The following is a 20,664-nucleotide window of genomic DNA, read 5'->3' on the forward strand; positions in this document are numbered from 1 at the left end:
ATGAAAATCTTACAGCTAACATCATACTAGCTACCATGGGTTTTCCCTCTTTTTATTTTATGTTAATCACTCACTCTGCAAACATCTGGTTATAGCTATGGACAGGTTGGCGTTACAGTCAGTCCTATTTGCTTTTTTTTTTTCCTATTCAAATTTTTGAAATGTTGGAAAATATTATATTCAGTTTGGTGGAAATTATAATAGGGAAACTATACTTAAATCCCATTTATATTTGTATGCAACATACAAAAAGTATCCACTCCTTAAATCATTAAAGTAAATTTGACTGTCACAGGCATTGTCTTTTTGAAGAAAAGAGATTATTTAACACTGTTACATTTTCTGACAAAGCTAGATATCTTTTCTTATGGTTATTTTGGGCTTCTGTGTTAGAAAGCCTAATGCTCACCCCAACAATTACAACCACGTTCTAATTCCCAGAATTGGACCAGTGAATATGTTAGCTTTCAGGCTAATGAGAATTAAGGTTACAAAAAATTGAGGTTGCAAATCAGCTGATTCTGAGAAGAAAGGTTACCCTAGATTATCTGGGTGAGTCCAGTGTTATCACAAAGGTTTTTAGAAATGGGAAGAGGAGGCAGAAGAGAGAATCAAAGAGATGATGATGTCAGAAAGACTCACTCCAATGCTTTTTACTTTAAACATGGTAGGATGGAACTAAAAGCTAAAGAATAGGAGCAACATCTGTCAATTGGAAAATTCAGCGGAACTGATTTTCTTCCAGGGTCTCCAGGTGAAACACAACCCTCAGACTCCCTGATTTTAGTCAGTAAAATGCATTTTAAACTTCAGATATCCAGATCTGTAAGAAGGGTGTTTTTTAAGCCACTAAATTTGTGGTAATTTGTGGCAACAGGAATTTAATAAAGCGGCAATAGGAAACGAATACAGCTGTCATTCCAATATTTTCTCCAAACCCTTCTGTAATTCATGCACTATAAAACCTTTCAACAAAATTTGCGCATATCTCATTATCAATACTTACCTGGAAAAATCACCTCTATTACAAATATTAATATCTCTAATGTCTGTCTTTGTTTCTATTTGTCTCTGTCTCTGTCTCTCTCTCTCTACCCGTTTTTTCTCTCATTCACACTAAAAAGAATTGTATGATTTGGTCTCCATATTAAGCTCAAGTTCCAACTTCTATTCTTTGTTAACCAAAGACACTGTAAAGTGTCTCTATTTAAGCTCACAAAGCACAAATTATTTGTGTTATTCAACTGGCTGTATCATGTTAACAAATTTGTCATTTTTTCTTTCTTCTGTATTTGTTTTATATGCTTAAGAACATCAGAATTTTGTCTGTGATATAAGTGCAATTTTCTGTTAGCCCCTTGTCTTTTGTATTTGTTTTCTTGCATAATCTTTGTATTTTTAGTTACACTCTGACCTGAGCTACTACTCAGGTCACTTAGAGTAGTAAATTTAGAGCAGTTAACTACCACTGCTCTAAGTAGGCACCCCACTTCATTAAAGTGGATGTCTGTGCCATCCGAGTCTAGGGGGTCATTACCCATGAACGTATCCACCCCGTTATTGAGTAAGTCATCTGCATGATGACTGTAGTCCTTCCTAGCATGCTCTCATGAACCTGAAGGGCAGCATATGCAATAACTAACTGCTTTCTCAGTCTGGAGGGTCACTATCCATGAATGCACCCATCCCACTATTGGGTAAGTGATCCACGTGATGACTGTAGCTTGTCCTGCCCTCCTGTCATGAGCCTGAAGGGCAGCATATACAGCTGCTAGCTGTTTCTCTATCAAGGAATATCAGAGCTCAGCTCCCTTCCATAGTTGGAACCAAAATCCTACTGGCATTCTCAAGCACTCTGTGAGCTGCCACAGGCCCCAACCGAATCCATCTGTGGTCAAATGCACATTCAGCTCAAATGGGTGCCCCTTGTCAACTACCCGTAGGGTTTGTACCTGCTGAATAGCCCATTTGGCACCCAGAGAGGCAGTCTCAGCTGCATCATTTTAATTCTAGGAAAGGGGAACATGGCCGATTCTAAATCTGCAAGAGAATCAGGGATCAGCATAATATCATTAACAAGACCAGGACATATGGTGGGGCTATGCATATAGCCCTGCAGCAACACTGTGAAAGTCCACTGTTGCCCTCCTATGAAGGCAAACTGCTCCTGGCTTTCTGGAAAAGAATGCATTATGCAAGTCCACCACAGAGTGGTACTGTCCCAATTCTGTCATCAAGCGGTCCATGAAATCTGTGATAGATGGGACATCTGCCAAACTATGTAAAATGTCCACCCCCAAAATGTACTCACGTACGGGAGAGACATACACAGTGCATAAGCGGGGAGCCAAGCAGCCGGTGATGCCACGGTGCAAAGATACAGGTTTCACTTTCACTGACCGGTCTTCACAACTGTCTATGAAGCCTTGCCTGGAAACGTATCCAGGTACATGGAGCAGTGGATTGCTAAGTCCACATGTGGCCTCCAGTCGTCCACTGTCCCCCCAAGCTGGGCACCTCAGCCAGTTCCCTCATTAAACAGAAAAGGCTTTACACCCTCGACTGGCTGCAGCACGCAGTCTTTGAGCTGGAGCACCAGGGAGGGCCTGGGTTGAGCAGCAATGTCCTTCTTCCCCTTGGACATTTTCTGAAATTGCTGCTCCAGAGACAACTGTCTGCACAAAGTTAAGAGTACTTCATTGGGCTGTTCATCAATTTTCTTTCAGTCAACCCTGGCCAAAATCAAATCTATCCACATCCTGAGCGTGTCACTCATTGGGGCCCCCTTTTCTCCTGTGAGAGGAAGATGTGGGCAGGGCATCTTCCCCTTCTTTATGGCACAGACCCCTCGGTCCTGCAGATGGCCTCCTCAGTATCAGACCTAGTGGGGGTCTCCAGCTGAGACGACAGATCCAGACCTGCATTCACAGCAGCCTGTAATTCCTTTTCCAAGCTCTGTAGCCAGGCCTCGGGGGCCCTGCCTATGCCTGAAGAGAAGGTCCCCATGCACAGCAGCTTCTAACTCTTTCTGAGCTGTGCAGCTGGGCCTCCAGGCACCTCACCTGTGTCTGGATGGCCCTTACCTCTGCTGCATCCCAGGGACTGGGCGTGTACAGCTTATAGCACAGTCAAAAATGCCCATCCAACTCTGCCAGCAAAGGCTCATTACTTCTTAGTGCTCTGTGCTTCCAGCTGCTTCAGCGCCTTCTCCATGCTCACAGGGGACCCAGCTACCGCCACCCAGGTTCCACTGGAGCCCATCTGAGCAGCATAGCTTGGGATCCTGTTCATGATGCCAATAGTTATGCCAAGTGTCGGTTCCAGCCCAAACTGGGGACGGAGGGGAGTGGGTGGACCAGTGGCAGATAACTGGGAAAACACTCAAGGAATCATAGACGGTTTACACATGGCTATTACTCTCTCTGGGCACCAGCAAGTCTGGGCATGAGTCATGGGCGCAAGTTGTATGTACAGCATCAGCAGAGCAGTTTTACCTTTTAGACAATAGTGGCTCCGAGCCAAGAATGAGCTCATGTGGGTTATCACCTAATGCGCCTCACATGGCATGTTTACCTAATGTGCGGAGTTGTGTGCCTGTGCTCCAAATCTGCTGAGTCAAGCTGTGCCAGAAAGCTGCCTTGGCCTACTCCTGACTAAAGTACAGCCATCTCCCTTACGTCTGTAATTCCAGCACTTTGGGAGGCCGAAATGGGAGGATTGCTTGAGGCAAGGAATTTGAGACCAGCCTGGGCATCAGAGCAAGAACTCATCTATACAAAAAAAAAAAATTAAATTAAATTAAAAATCAGCTGAGTATGGTGGTGCATGACTGTAGTCTCAGCTGATTAGGAGGCTGAGATGGGAGGATTACTTGAGCCCAGGCTGCAGTGAGCTATGATCACACAACTGGAAAAAAGAAAAATAAGAGGAAGTAGCATTGGTGAAACAATTCACGGCAATAATAACAATATAAGGCACTTTTAGAAAAAAAGATTGCTTCAAAGAGTTGGACCAAGATTAACAAATAAGACAGAAAGCAATCTAAACAATATTCAAAAACATCAGAAGATAGGATGATAAAGAGAATTTTATGTAATCAGAATGTTAACTATTGTGGCCACAGATGGAAAGAGTGAAATTTACCATAAAAATCTGTAAATATAATTTAAGCCAACTGGTTGTATTTAAGTCTCATAATTATAAACTATCATAACCGAACTTACCGAGCCACAAAGCAAAGGAGACTTTTTTTCAAGGGATCTAGTATCCCAAGAGAAGTCATCTTAAGCCTTTTTGGTCACAGAAAGAAACATAAAACTTTTAAAGCTAGAATCTGGTGTCTACAGCTTAGAAGGCTGCAAAATGGACTTTTAATAATTTTTACAATGTCTTTAAAACTTTTGAACTGATATAATATGTATAGTATTATATGGAATAAAGAAACAACATATCTCAAATATTTTCTTATGGCCAATCTATGTATATAATGTTTGTAAATTTTTCCTTGATAAAGCATATTACTGTGTATCAATATCAGTTTCTTAAATGAAAAGATTGATATTAAAATGGGGATGAAGCTGTTAGCTTACAGGAAAGGCATCCCCATTAATAGAGGAAACCTGTGATATTAGAGAAGGAAACAGTTAAATGAGGCCCTGTGGGGGGTTAAATAGCAATTTCAGGGCAGGAAACTCACTCTGCATTTTTCAATGGTTGTTACCATTAAGTAGGTGTTGTTCAGGGCTCCAGTTTCTTTGTTCATTTATCATCATCATCTGAAGTAGATTATGGCTAATGATGGGTAAATATGTGGCAGCGATTTGGATTTGTGAGGATGTTTATTTGTCTGTTGAACATGAAGTTGTGTTAATACTGTCATTTTTCAACCTCCCCCAAGTTGTAGTGATTTATACCCATGCAGATTTTTTAAGTGGAAATTAATTTTTTACCATCAATTTACTTTTCCATTGAGTAATTTAGGGATGTTAGTTTAAAATGTAAGAATAAAATTAACTCTCAGCAAAGTAACTGAGTCATTCACTTAGATTGTATTTTTCTATAAAGAGAACTTTCAAATGTTCATAAATTCATATTAATTTTGCATTAAAATTAATATAAACATTCAGATATTGCATTTACTTCCAACCCATATAAATCTGTCTTTTAAAATGTATATAATTTTGTCTCCTTTTACCAATCATGTCAGTTGATATTTATTTAGAGATGGCCTTGTCACCAAGCAACTTTGTATAGCTTCATACCACTTAGCAGGGTAGATTTTAATAAATCTTTAAACATGATTGCTTCAAAATAATTGACTTCTGCTTCAAGTATGACACTAATTTTTCACTATCCAAAAACAAACAAATACATTTGAGAACTATTCTACTCTTCAAATAAATAAGTTCATTAGTATATGGAATATTGATTTGATGTTTAGTCTTGCTCTGTTCATCATGTTAGTTTTAAGTTGTTTTATTTGAATTATCATTTTCATTTGTTAATGCACTATTTTATCTATTAATAACTCACTCAAATACAGAGGAAACATTACAATTTATACCTATTAAAACAAAAAGAATATATTAAAACCATGGAAAAAAGCAAAAACTTACTTATTTAAATCTTTCTGGAAGAATGTTGTATATTATTGTTTCTACTTTACCAGTGAAGTGTTCGAAAGATAAGAAAATTATCTAGAATTAATTAAATAGAGGCCAAAACAAATATGTTTTTCAGATTATGCCTAGATTTTCTACATGGGTTTATTATCATACTTGTTTTTCACACACATACATAAAATAAATTATGTCTTCAATGATATGTTTGAGGCTCAAAATATATCTATCTTAGAAAAACTATGATTATATATTGCCCAAAAGATGGATGTTTTAGAAGTAGAAAATGGTTGCCTTTACAAACTGGATTCCTGTTGTAGATTACAAAACCTAGACTCTGAATAGATCTATGAAGTTATATTTATAATCAAGTTTTCAGTAGTGCAAGTCACACCTTCACTTCCTGTCAGCTGCTGGATGAGGATTTTCAGTGACTGGGGAAGCCCACTTCCACCTAAAGTACTCCCAGTACCATTAGCCTGTGCATTACATTGTTTCCAGTAACTTCCTTCTGGTCACCTTTCTCAGGCTGAATTCTAAATGGTGCTAAGTTCTTGCATAACATTTAAATATATGGAATGCATACCTCCTATTATTTTCTTTAGTTCTGGACACTATTCCATTAATAATATAACCAGAAATCTTATCATCTTATTTTAAGTCACCTCATAATGCTACCAATAACTGTACCTGTGTTTTGGAACCATCAATCTATTGTTAAGTATATTTAATACTCTTATGATATAATTTCACATTGCATTTCTCTAAATATGTTATGTACACAACATTCTCTTTAGCTTCAGTTCCAAAATACAGCTGCCCTGAGGGTTAGGACTTCAACATATGAGTTTTGTGGTATGTGGGTGGGGATGTGGTAGACACCCATATTCAACCATAACAGAAGATCTGCAGTGCTTCAGGCCACTAGCCTGTAGTCTGATCATCTGAGGTGTAGTAGCACTAGATCATTTAGGACACTGGACCAAACAAGCTCATGATCTTGGGCTTCACTTTCTTTTCTATGACCCTGCATCAGGGTTTACTCCATTAATCCAAAAGTTTATTCCACTTTTATGCTCTTTATCTTGTATGCTCAACTCATTTTCATACAATTGAGAGTGTATATTATGCCACTCCTAGTACGTTCTTCAGAAATATTTGTAAACATCCTCCACTAATTAATAAAAAGCTTATACTACAATAGATCATGTATCCAAATTAAAAGGATGTTTGTTTTCAAAATAATTGTTAGTGTAGCATTGAAAGAGCTTGTACCAAATACTTGGTTAATGCATGCCATTTGGGGAATTCTTGTCATGTTTTTAAAAGTAATATATTTTTATCACTCTGGGAACTAGTGAAATTAAACAATTAAACTTATAAACATCTAAAATTTAAAAACAAAATTATGACAATAAAAATTACTGCACTCTGCCGTCTGCTTACATTTCTGTTTAATGTGCCAAATCATAATTTGCAGACAGAAATTGTTTTTTGAAGCTGCATAATTAAACTTTAAAATAAAAATACTTTATTTATAAACTACTAATGCTGACTTCGTTGTTACTGGCAGTAAAAGTTTGGATTTGGGGAGGAAGAAAAGAAGTATGTAGAAGAGCATATCTCACAAATAGGCAGGTAAGGAAGTGCTACAAAATTTTCAAATTTAAATATAAAGCACCATTTTATTAATACTTGTCCTCTCAATGCCAATTTCTCAATTGGTTTTAATAATCTTTACAAGCATTAAGTAATCCTTTTCATAAATTCTTACATGAACTGTAATAAGGTATTTCACTAGAAGTAGTATAATGGACGCATACAACTTGTATGTATTTGCAAAAGACAGAAATACATTCACAGTAAATACAAATAATAAGCACTGGGTCAAAGAAGACAAATAGAAGATGCAAGACCACTGTCCTCATCTGCATTTGGTTTTAATTGTGACTGTCTTGAGAATAGTTATTTTGTACTTTTCCTTTAAAACTTTATCTCATGAAGCTCCCTTCGCAGGCTTGACTTATTCTTTTTCCAGTTTGGATAGCCTAATTATGGATTACCTTCACAGAAAACGTGTGATGCTTAGGGAGGAAGAAATCTTCGAGCATAGGGGTCAATGGCTGTGTTCAAGTCAGCTAGAACAGTCTGGCTCACAATAATATAGCTCTATTTCATGGAACATTTATTATTACAACAACTAAATATGGCATTTCTTCAGCTTGGTAAAGGTGATAGAATGCCTCCTGTAAATATTAATAACTTCACAGTCTTCATCTTGCAAGTACATTTCGCCTGATACATTTGAATTTATAAAAAATATTTTTAGAATTAGTACCTCATTACATAGGAATATATTTAATGTGGATTCTGAGTGGAATTATTATAAAAGCATTTTCAGACCCCTAAACATTTTGTAAGATATATCTCAAGACACCACATACCATTTTTTGAGTTTCTGCCAAGTGTTTTCCTTGCCTGTGTGTAAATACCTCAATTTAAGAATGCTTTTTCACAAGTGCATGTTGTTTAGTGAGTTTATGACTATGACTTCATTTGTGTTTATTTTCTTCCATCACTATGTATTGGAGAAAACAAAAAATTGAGCAGTGATGCCCACAAATTCCTGAGAATTTAACACAAAGCCAGAGCATATGCTGTTACTATAGTTATATGTAATAAAACTGAAGCCTTTATACATTATTTTCCAATACAATATATATGAGCTTTTCTGATGCAGAGAATTATACATCAATTTTTTCAATGAGTTTTTATTATAGCCATAGGCATTTATTGTGTGTATTTGTGTGTGTGTATATATATATACACACAAATAGACATGTAAAGCATATATATAGATATATTATATATATATATACATGCACACAAATACACCATCTGGCATAAATGCAGATATAGATAATATAGATATAAATATAGATATAGATGTAGATATAGGAAAGGATTACAGACAGGATTACAGAAAATAAAGGTATTTGTCTCATTTCACAGTACAAAATCAATAATATGGGAAGAACATATATATAAATATTCTAAGTAAACCTGCTTATTTACAAGTTACATGGTATTATAAGAAGAAAATATTTCCTGTGAATTTTTATTTTAAAAGTGAATTGTGATTTTTTGATACATCATTTATCCAAAACATATTTCATGAGTGTTTGAAATGATTGTGTGTTTTTGTTTATATATGTGTTCATTTTGATATTGATATATTCTATTTATTTTCCTTTTTTCCTTTGGCTGCTTGTTCCTTTTGCTTGTTTCCTTTGGCTCCTGTTCTTTTCTTAAGAAAATTTGCTATTAGTCTTATACAATAGTAAAATTCACAAACTTTTTGTTGTTTCCTGTGTTTCTTGAAATTTGCTTTATAATTGTTGGCTATAGAATTAGGTACAGACTAGTCCAGAATTATTATAGTTTCCGAATGGATTGTAATTTCATTAAAAATATTTGTCCTCCTACTTTTTAAAAAAAAATTTGTATGTCTGAAAATATTTTTATGCTACTTTTATTGTCTACTATAACTTTGGCTGAGTGGAGGATTCTGTGTTTAAAATTATAATTTTATTCCATATTTTACAAAATTATTTTCTTCTGGTAATTAGTGTTATGATTTAAAGTATCATGGCAATATATTTATTAGTTATCCATAAATAATAATTCATGTTGCTTTATAGAAGCTTTTTGGGTCTTTTTTTGCCATTAGCAAGAATAAGCAGTTTTACTTCATTAGTTCTAATGTAGGTCTCTTTCTTTTCTAAATTTGTTGTGTTGGACACTCAATGTGACCATTAAATAAATAATTAATTAAATTAATTAATTAAATAAACTGAAATAATTAATTCATAAAAAAAGATTATTGACAGATATATTTTCTGTACTGATAAAATTAGACTATTTTAGAAGTATTTATTATTTTTAGACATGAGAACTGGCTCTAGCACATGGCTACAAAGTAGGCCTTAATATAGGGAAAACTTTCTACGTACTTGTTGCTACCTATGCTAGTAGAAATAAATTGTCAAGGTTATTATATTAACCAATAACCCACATAAGAAAAAATGTTTGGGTCAAATATAGTTATTTTTATGTCAGTTTTAAACTTCCGCTTACTCGATCTTCCAGAGTAATAACCTGATTGCGTTACCTTCTTGCAGAAACCAGTGAAGAGTTGTTGCTGGCACAGAGGGAAAGGGTCATTTGTTAGTAATGCAGATGGCTACTAGGAGCTTAAGAGTGGCCTCTAACAGGCTGGGCGCGGTGGCTCACGCCTGTAATCCCAGCACTTTGGAAGGCCGAGGTGAGCGGAACATGAGGTCAGGAGATGGAGACCATCCTGGCTAACACGGCTAGCTTAAATCTAGCAGAGACTCAGTTTTACAGATTCAATTAGGGGACCTAATGCAAACTGTTGTTTCCCATAACCCATGGTCCCCAGAAGAAGGCACACTAGACCTAGAGGTCTGGGAACAAGTAGGGAGAAATCTTAAATGACATAATGAGCAAGGGCAATGGGTCCCAGTAACATCTTTAATCTTATGGGCCTTAGTCAGGGCTGCTTTGAGCTCACTCTACACTGAAGAGCCTAAAAAGGGAAGGGAGGAGGAACTATCACCTACCTTACCACCTCCTCCTCCTCCTCCCTTAGCCCTGCCCTTACCAGGTAAAGATACATAAGAGGAAACAGAGGTTTCTCCAGAACCCCCTCCCCCAATAAATTGGAAAAAAGACATGGGATACACTACAGTTATGGAACCCTATCTTGGGCAAGTGGCATTATAAAGGGGAGCTCTTGGCTTGCCTGGTGATACAAGATTAACAAGGCAATCAGGTACATGAACCCATTACTTTCACCACTTATAAGGAAATAAGAAAAAGCGTTAGAGAAAATGGAGCCGCTAGCCCATTTATGAAAGGATTAATTCAGCCCATAGCAGAAAACTTCCATATAATCCCATGGGCCTGGGCAGTATTAGCTAAAACAACTTTAAAAGTCAGTCAATACCTCCTCTGGAGGGCAAAATTTCATAAATTGTGTGAACAACAGGCCAACCAGAATAAATCGGTCAGGCAAAACATAATGGCTGCAATGCTGCAGGGGAGGGGTCCCTATGTTAATATACAACCTCTAATCATGCCCATCCCTGTTAATCTCTGGGGATGGGACTTATTAGCCCAATGGGGGGGGTCACCCTGCAGACCCCTTTCTAATAATGGCTACTGTTGTGATTCCTCCACTACCCCTAACATGGCTCTATCAAAATCCATTTGAGTAGAACAGTGGCCTTTACAGGGAGAGAAATTACAATGGGCCCATGAATTAGTTGAGGAACAATTAAAAGCAGGCCATATAGAACTATCAAACAGCCCTTGGAATTCACTGATTTTCGTCATTCCCAAAAGATCTGGTAAATAAAGACTTTTGCATGACTTAAGTGCTATCAATGCTTATTTGCAACCTATGGGGCCCCTTCAACAGGGGCTCCTTTCCTCTGTAGTGATTCCTCGAGGTTGGCCTATAGTCATTATTGACTTAAAAGACTGCTTTTATACTATTCCCCTTGCAAAACAGGACAGATAATAATTTGTGTTTACAATACCAGCTATCAATAATAAAAGGCCAGCTTGCCAATTTTATTGGAAAGCAATTCCTCAAGGAATGATAAACACTCCTACCATGTGTCAGTATCATGTAAATCAGGCTGTGCTTCCCAGAAAAAAGAATTTCCTAATTGCAAGATCATCCGTTATATGGATGACATCTTACTTGCAGCCCCAAACAGCCAATACTTTTGAATTTATATGCCTCTGTCAAAAGGAATACACAGTTAAGAGGTTTCATCATAGCTCCTGAAAAAGTACAGATGTCCTCTCTTTGGAAATATCTTGGATACATATTAACTTCCTGGTCAGAAAGACCTCAGAAGTTTAAATTGAATACTAACAACTTACACACCTTAAATGATTATCAAAAATTACTGGGCGATATTAACTGGCTTTGCCCCACCTTGAGCATAACTACTGACAAATTACAAAGCCTGTTTTCTATCCTAAAGGGCAATGCAGCCCAAATTTACCTAAACAATGTCAGTTAACCCAAAGACTAGCCAAACAAATTATCCTGCAATGCCCAAATTGCCAGCTTACAGGCATGTCGCCTCCTTCAACAGGTGTTAACCCTAGAGGACTGAAACCTAATCAGTTATGACAAACAGATGTTATACACATCCCTGAATTTGGAAAACTTAGATATGTACATGTATCCATTGATACCAATTCCCACTTAATTAGCTCACATGCTCTTCCTGGAGATTCTACCCGATATGTCATTAAACATCTTCTCTTAACTTTTGCATTTATGGGGCGGCCCACAAAAACTAAAACTGATAATGGTCCAGCTTACACCAGCTCACAATTTCACCAATTTTGTCACACATGGAATGTCCATCATTCCACCGGTATCCCGTATAACCCCCAAGGACAGGCCATAGTAGAATGTGCCCACTCCATCATTAAAAATATGCTCAGAAAACAAAAAAGGGGGAATACGAGTAAGGACCTGCAACACTACTAGCACAAGCCTTATTTACCCTTAATTTTTAAAATTTAAATGATAAATTTCATTCAGCCATAGAATAGCATTTGGCAAAAGCCCCTCAAGACATAAAACCCACGGTTTTATGGAAAGATGCAAATAGTAATGGATGATGTGGTCCAAATGATTTGCTAATGTGGAGAAGAGGATATGCTTGTCTTCACACACACCCTCAGTTCGTCTTTGGATTCCAGCATGACACATCAAACCATACCATGGCATGGCTGGGACCTAGCCCTGTACCGGAAATGAAGGAAATGACCCTGAAGGATCCACAGCCCTGGACAATGCAGCTTGCTCGCACAACACGAGCCCGGACATTACCTGGGGGATGCTGAAGAAGACAAATCAGGAGGCTGAGTGAATGCTGCTCCAGATACAGACACCATTCACTCCAGATAATTTGTTCCTTGCTATGCTTTCTATTGTACATTGCAACTCTCATAGGATATTAACCTGTTTTATTTTCTCACTCTGCCTGCAACCTGCACCTGCTACTCTCGACTGGGCCCATCTTTTGGATTCACCTTTCTTCCACCCTGTTACCTGGGCAGACACCCCTGTCCTAGCCTCTAATAATGTAACTGCTTGACTGGGAGGGGTTGACATACCCCCAGTGGGGTTCCTTAGTAACAACACGCATTGGACTGAAGTACCAAGTAACACTACATATCACTCCTTGATTGGAAAAGAATAATACTGATTATACTCCTGTTTGTCTTATGTTATTTACTAATTATAGGATGCAAAGCCAGAACATGAGCTGTAACCACTGCTCCTGTCAAACCGATCTCTGCACATATCTATACTTTTCAATCAACAAAACCTGATGCAAAAAAAACAGAAAAGGGGGAGATGTAGGAGATTGGTCAGAGTAGTGGGAGAAATTATAGGGAAAGGAGCAGGCCTTCTAAAAGTTTGGAAGGCTCTGCATAGCTCTGGGGGACAATAAGCTGAAGGCAGCTCTTTTACCCTGAGGCAGAGGGTGAGGAATAGCTACAAGGGGGTGTAGGGGAATTTATCTTAAATAGGCTTGTTATCTGGAACTTATGTTGTCCGGAAACTGACCTTTGATCATCCGCACGGGTGACTGCTCCCTGTAAGGGGGAACAATAATGTTAATTACCCACCGATTGTGCTGGCTTCAGACTTTCGGCATTATGTCTGTACTGAATAAAAGCAAGCAGCTCCAGCTGTTCCAGACAACTCACTCTTCGGCCACTAGTGCCGGGAAGTCCCTTAGCTGCTCTTACACTGCATACCTGTGTCTGAGTATTCCTTTCATCCAGCAGGTACCCACAATCATGGAAAACTATGCATCATTTTAAGAACAAGCCAAGTCCAAATGCATAGTCTTCACTTTTTTTATTTCTGTGGTGGGAAACAAGTGACTCATGGACTTCTGAAGTCAAGCACTTATTAAGTTAGCAGTTTTTATTACCTTAGACTCTATAACATGGAGGATCTCTCCCCTAAATGCTGGCTAGCTGCTACTGTAAACTTGTTTCGAGGTGATGAACACATTAAAAACTGTGAGATCACATGGCTGCTCCTGAGAATTTTACATAACAGAGAGTGATAGAAGGGCACATTAATATCTTTCCATTCTCATCTTAGGCATTGAATAAACCTCAGGGGCATTATCTGAATAGAATTCTACCTCACCTTGCTATACTTGACTTCTAAATGCCCACCCAGTTCAGAAGCAATTATATGTATCACTGAATTAAAACACTATTTGAATTAACAATTAATATATAAAATTGTCAGTTTTTGAGGAAGTATGAAACCATGAAAACTGAAATACAATATTTTAATGGTTTTGGATGAACTAGAGAACCCTGAATATAAAGCCTGTCTGTTCTATTTCCCACTGAACTTGTCTTCTAAAGAAGAAGCTAGTAATCATCCTCTCTCCCCTAATTGTGAACTCACAAAGCCAAGCATTTAAATTCAATATGGCTCTAAAGAGAATATTCAGGATGAGTGTTAGCAAAAAAATATATAGTCAGAAGAAAATCAGAAGTTTGAGAGTTTGTACTGAAAAGGAAAAAAAAACCTTCACAAGCAAACATTTTTAGAGGGTCTTACTAAAAGCTCTGGCAGTTTAGAGACAAAAAGTAAATCAATATAGCAAATAAAAGAGTAAGATTTGATATGAAGTAAAAATCCAAAATTTCTTACACACTTTACTCATTTGATGAAAAAAATATTTAAAAATGCAACCACATTTAAAAAGCAATATATCAAAAAGAAAAAATATGTATCATTGAATATAAAAAAAAAATCAGGACCTTAAAGAAACTACAAAAAATTTGTATGAAGTACACTGAAGGAGATTTAGAAGACTATTGAAAATGAATCTTTAGACAAAGGAGTAATTATATTGTAACTTTAATTAAAAATTTAAAATATAGTAAGTGTAAGTAAATTAATAAAACAAAAAATGCATAAAAACATTTGGATTAGAAATTTAAAAACATAATTTATTTGCAGGTTATGTGATTATATAATTATAAAATACAAAATATTTTAAAGACAAAATATTAGAAATAATGAGAGTTTAGCAAGTTGGCTAAATCTAAAATGATTATAAAAAACAAGCTATACTTCTGGTATTCAACTCATAATAGTTATCAAATAGAAATGTAATTAAAGAGAAGACAAGAGAATACTTGGCCAGATGCGGTGGCTCATGCCTGTAATCCCAGCACTTTGGGAGATCAAGGAGGGTGGATCACTTGAGGTCGGGAGTTCAAGAACAGCCTGGCCAACATGGTGAAACCCCGTATCTACTAAAAATACAAAAATTAACCAGGTGAGGTTGAGAGTGCCTGTAATCCCAGCTACTCAGGAGGCTGCAGCAGGAGAATCATTTGAACCCAGGAGACAGAAGTTGCAGTGAGCTGAGATCATGCCACTGCATTCCAGCCTGGGTGACAGAGCAAGATGCCATCATTATTATGGGTTAGTACTGTACTTTATTATTCTAAGACACAAAAACAAGACTTCATTGAGAAATATATCATGATTGTTAAGGGAAAGACTTAATATATTATTTAATATAGTAAATATCTCCTTTCTCTGGATCTGCAATTTATGGCTAGTGTGCCAAATTTAAAGATAACTTTTTTCTTTTTCATAACTCTGATTTGTTTTTAAGAAAATTAAGACCATGTAAATTAAAAATTTTTAAATAAAAAAGCTGTTATAAATTTGTAAATAAAAAGTGTGGGCAGAGGGTGGTAAAAGTTTATAATGACTTAACATTTATTATCTTGTGAAACTGGCATACCCAATATTAATGACAAATATATTTCATCCTAGGATTTCCTCTCCTGTAATTATTTCTATTTTAGCTATATGTAATGCCATTTTCTGATTCAATTGTACCTGTTCCAGATTCTACACACTGTGTTTTAGCTTTCCAATCCCCATTTTGAATTTAACAGATTTCAATTGAGAATGTGAGTCCCATATATAAATTGCCATTTTACAATGCCAACTTGACACAAACTAGAAACAGAACACTAGTTTTACTAGATCAGAAGGAAAAATGAAAAATTATCTCAAAACAATGAATTATTTTAAAATTTTTTTAAAAAGCAAAATAAAACCCAAAAAAGAATTTCAGCCATATAATCTATAGGTCTTTATAATGTCAACTCACATCAATGCAATTGTAATAATCAAGTTAGCACCACAATATCTTTGGAGATTAGTTTTATACCTACTTTATTTGTATGCATTTCCATATTGTATATAAGATGAAATACTAAAGAAAGTAACTCTCTATGCCTTTCCTATGGTTTCAGTGTGTCCCTCAAAAGTTCACGTGTTGAAAATTTAATTCCTCAATGTGACAATGTTAGGAGGTAAAATGTCCTCCCAACACTGGGAGGTGTTTATGTCATGGGGCCTCTGCCCTCATGAAGAGATTAATGCAGTTCTTGCCAGACTGGGTTACTCCTCCAGAGAACGGGTTGTTATAAAGTGGGTTGGCCTGCTTTCTTGCCTCACTTTCTTATACTTTCTCTCTCTTGCCATGTGATGTCCTCTGTCATGTTATGACACAGCAAGATGCCATCATTAGCAGTTAAGCAGTTACTGAGATGCCAGCACCATGTACTTGGACTTCCCAGCCTCCAGAGCTGTAAGAAATAAATTTATTTCATTATAAATTACCCAGTCTTTGGAATTCTTTGAAAGCAACAGAAAACACACTAAGATAGCCTTACAGTTTATTTGATAGTTGATTATCTCTGCAGCTGGACTTCACTTCAAAGCTACAAGGGATAACCTACAATTTTTTCTTCATGTATTTCTATTTGTGTACTTCAATTCATATTTATTTTTCCACATTGAAACTCATTTTTCTTGCTATGTATGTTCTGTAAGCTATCATAAATCTTAAATTTTTATATACTCCAAAACAAAATATAAATCTATTTTATACCACCCCCCCACACACGGAAAAGTGATTTATTATATAAATCAATTCAATATTCTAATTTATCTCACAAAAACTTTTTATCTTATAAAATGTACATCATACAAAAATATTTATGACTATTTTAGCAAAATGAACACAAAGTAAATTGATCTTTTTACATCTTTTCCATTTTTTGCAGTTGCAGTCTTAAACAGGGTTAGAAGTATAGAATGGGTACAAATGCACGCTCTATTCCTCAATAGATAGTATCTTTGATTGAGATATTTAACCTCTGTGCCTCAAATATCTGATTTTTTAAACAGAAAAATGCTGGCATCTATCTAATAAAGTACGGTAAATATTGAAATTATGCATATAATGTTCTCAAACAGTGCATAAAAATTAATTAAGACAATGGACAGGATTCTCCCCTATTGTCTATACAATACTTCTTCATGATAGAAAGCTACTGGGAATGTCTAAATTTATAACTAAGTATATCAGGAAATACATAGTCATTGATGAGCTTTTTGCAGTTATTTAGTATCCAACAATTTTCAAAGTCCAATAGTTAAGGGAGAATTCTTACTTAAAATAAGAAGAATAAATGGCTATAATAGAGTAATTTTTTAAATCTTTGACTTTCTACTAAAACAGACTCCTCAGTCCTTCTGAAAGGGTCATTGTCTTCAACATGTTTGCTCTAAACACTGAATACTGTGAGCTTTGTCACCCTGACACCACCAGTCCTCAGCCACTCTTTTCTCTCCCCATCACCATTGAGTTTAGGCATTCCGTTTAATTATAACCCCACCCATCAGGATTACTGTCAGAAAAATAATATTTGGTAGAAAGTTTTTAAAGTTTTCAGATACTTCTATATCAAATCTTCTGTTTTGTTTTGTCTCCTCTTTTTTTTTAGTTGCATTTATATTATTTTAGTTTTAAAATAGATCATCCAATCTTTTAGGAAAAAAAGTAGAAACATTCATTCAAGGAGAAGCCACCAACACTTTAGACATGATATACTCATTACTTTAATTAAAAATGCCTTTTTTTTTTTTACACATTGCTCATCTATTTTATAGGTGGAGGCAGAGGCATAAAATATGGAATAGGAGAAGAGTAAAATGAAAGGGAAAAACAAATGGAGCCTAGAAAGACATAAATCTTTGGAGTTTATTATATAAAATTTAAATGCCAGAGGTCATAGAAAGTAAATTAAGGATCACTAAAAACATCACTGTTTTGCTGAGATATGTAATTGTTAATTCATGTTAAAAGTAATATTCTGATGCCACCTTCAATAATCTTGTGGCCAACCACTGAATTATCAGGCATATTGGTAAAGTGTTCTTGCACTTATTTGAAATGCCTTTTGCTAGTGTCACCAAGGACTTTCCATATCCCAAAACAATGATTAATTTAGAATTTTTATTTAAAATATATTTTATATTATGCCTAAATAATTGGCCAATATCTCCATTTTTGGAATAACCTCTACCTTTACCCCCAGTCCATTACTCTACTAATCTCTTGAAACCCTTTGTTGACATCATGTTGGTCTTTTCTTGACTGGTGACTCATTTTTAATTAGTATATAAATTGGGAGTAGTCAGAGGTTCTATTTATCATCTCCTCTTCTCATGGTGTGAAACCCTTTCTACTCTCATGGCTGAAGTTATAGGTAATGAGCCTAACAGTAATTTCTGTCATGTAGTCTCACATGCATTCTCCTACTTGTTCCAATTTTTAATTCTATTTGGGAATATTTTAAGTTATTTTAAAGACCTCTAAAATTTATTTTGTGATTCTCTGGGCTGTGACTTGGGTAATCTTTTTTTTTTCTTATCATATCTTATTCTGATTTTGACAAGCATGTTTCTATTGTTAGAATGAGAATGTGACTTCCTTTATGGTAGACAGATTTTCTTCTTTATCATTGTGTGTGTAACTAATACAGAGCTGTTTATGTCTCTGAGCATTCTAGTTGGCCAGAAGCAAAACACTTGCTATTTAATTTTGAAAAACCAAGAATGCTAGCAAGCTACTGATGTCATTTTCAAATATCTCAATGTTTCCAATATAGTCAACTGCTTCTGGACTGGGCTTTCTTACAATAACATCAATTCTCATTTCAGTATCATATTAAGTTCAAATTTTCCTCTAGAGTCTTGCTTAGCTTATACCTTTGTCTCAAAATTTTCTGATTTCCTTAAATAGAAGATCTCTGTTCTTATTTTTATTACTACCTACCACATTCCCACCTAGGCCTTTAACCCATTGCATGTGGCTACTCAGAAGTGTATTTGAGAAAGGGCCTGGGGAAGTAGCTCATGCCTGTAATATCAGCACTTTGGGAGGCCAAGGTGGGTTCATTGTTTGAGTCCAGGGGTTCAAAACCAGCCTGGGCAACATTGTGAAATCCTGTCTCCACTAAAAATGCAAAAATTAACCAGGCATTGTGGCACGTGCCTGTAGTCCCAGCTGCTTGGGAGGCTAGGGTGGGAGGATCATCTAAGCCTGGGAAGTCGAGGCTGCAGTGAGCTGTGGTCATGCCACTGCACTTCAGTCTGTGCAACCAGAGTAAGACCCTGTCCAGAAAAAAAAGTGTGTTGGAGAAAGGAATATAATCCTTAGCAGAAAGTTTAACAAACTGTTAATCCTCAAAGCTGATGTGCTTTGAGGATTTGAAATAGTTGATCTACTATTTACACTTATATATTTGTAATTACTGAAGATCTTTACCCCAGCCTGTATTAGATATGTTACACTGCATTTCGATAACCAACTTCTCACACCTCTCATGGCTCTTTCTCAAATACACGTCTGAGTAGCCACATGCAATGGGTTAAAGGCCTAGGTGGGAATGTGGTAGGTAGTAATAAAATTAGGAACAGAGATCTTCTACTTAAGGAAATCAGAAAATTTTGGGACAAAGATATAAGCAAGACTCTCACACCTCTAGCTAAGCCAACTTCTCACACCTCTAGTATTAACTTTGCCATTGTATCATTGAAATCTGTAGTGTTTCAGATGTCTACTAGATTGTAAGCAATCAGAACATAGATTATATTTTATTCCTCTGAACTAAAAAATTATAAGGGAAATTTCTGCTGGATAGGTGGAATATTAATAAAACCTTGTGGTATAAAAATATTTGGTAATTTGAAGGATAAAATGTCTAGTAAAACTAATGCAAATTAAGCAAGGAGATATATTTGCAAAGTTAAAGAAGTATTTTTTAGAGTATTGCTATGATTTGAATCTTTATGTCCCCTTAAAATTCATGCGTTAAAATTCTAATACCCAAGGTTATGGTATCAGGAGATGAGAATTTTGGAAGATGATTAGGTCATGAGAAGAGAATCCTTATGAACGGGGATTAGTGGGCTTATAAAAGACACCCTAGAATAATCCCTCACTCCTTTCCCTACGTAAAGACTCAGAAGAAGGCATTATCTGTGCACTAGAAAGTAGGCCCTCACCCGACAGAGAATCTGCTGGTGCCTTAATCTTGGACTTTCCAGTCTCAAAAACTGTGAGAAATAAATTTCTGTTGCTTCCATGCCACTCAGTCTATAATGTTGTGTTACAGTAGCCAAAACAGAATGAAACAGGTATGCTGAGCAGAATGGGTTTTATTCAATTTCCAATGAAATACCACTGGGTAATCAGAAGTGTATCATTTTAAGTTTTACATTTTTATTTTATCTTTTAGAGACAGTGTTTTACTTTGTAGCACAGGTTGGAGTTCAGTGACAAAATCCTAGCTCACTGCAGCCTCAAACTCCTGGATTCAAGGGATCCTCCCTCCTCAGCCTCTCTAATAGACAGGACTACAGGAGTGAGCCACCATGCCCAGCTAATTTTTTTTTTTTAATTTTGTAGAGACTGGGTCTTGTCCAGTCTTGTATCAAATTCCTGGCCTTAAGCGATGCCTCTGCTTCCGCCTCCCAAGTGTAATAATTATAGGCATGAGCCACTGCTCATGC

The sequence above is a fragment of the Pan troglodytes genome, chromosome 4 (genome assembly GCF_028858775.2).
Source record: "Pan troglodytes isolate AG18354 chromosome 4, NHGRI_mPanTro3-v2.0_pri, whole genome shotgun sequence".
NCBI classification, from domain to species: domain Eukaryota; kingdom Metazoa; phylum Chordata; class Mammalia; order Primates; family Hominidae; genus Pan; species Pan troglodytes.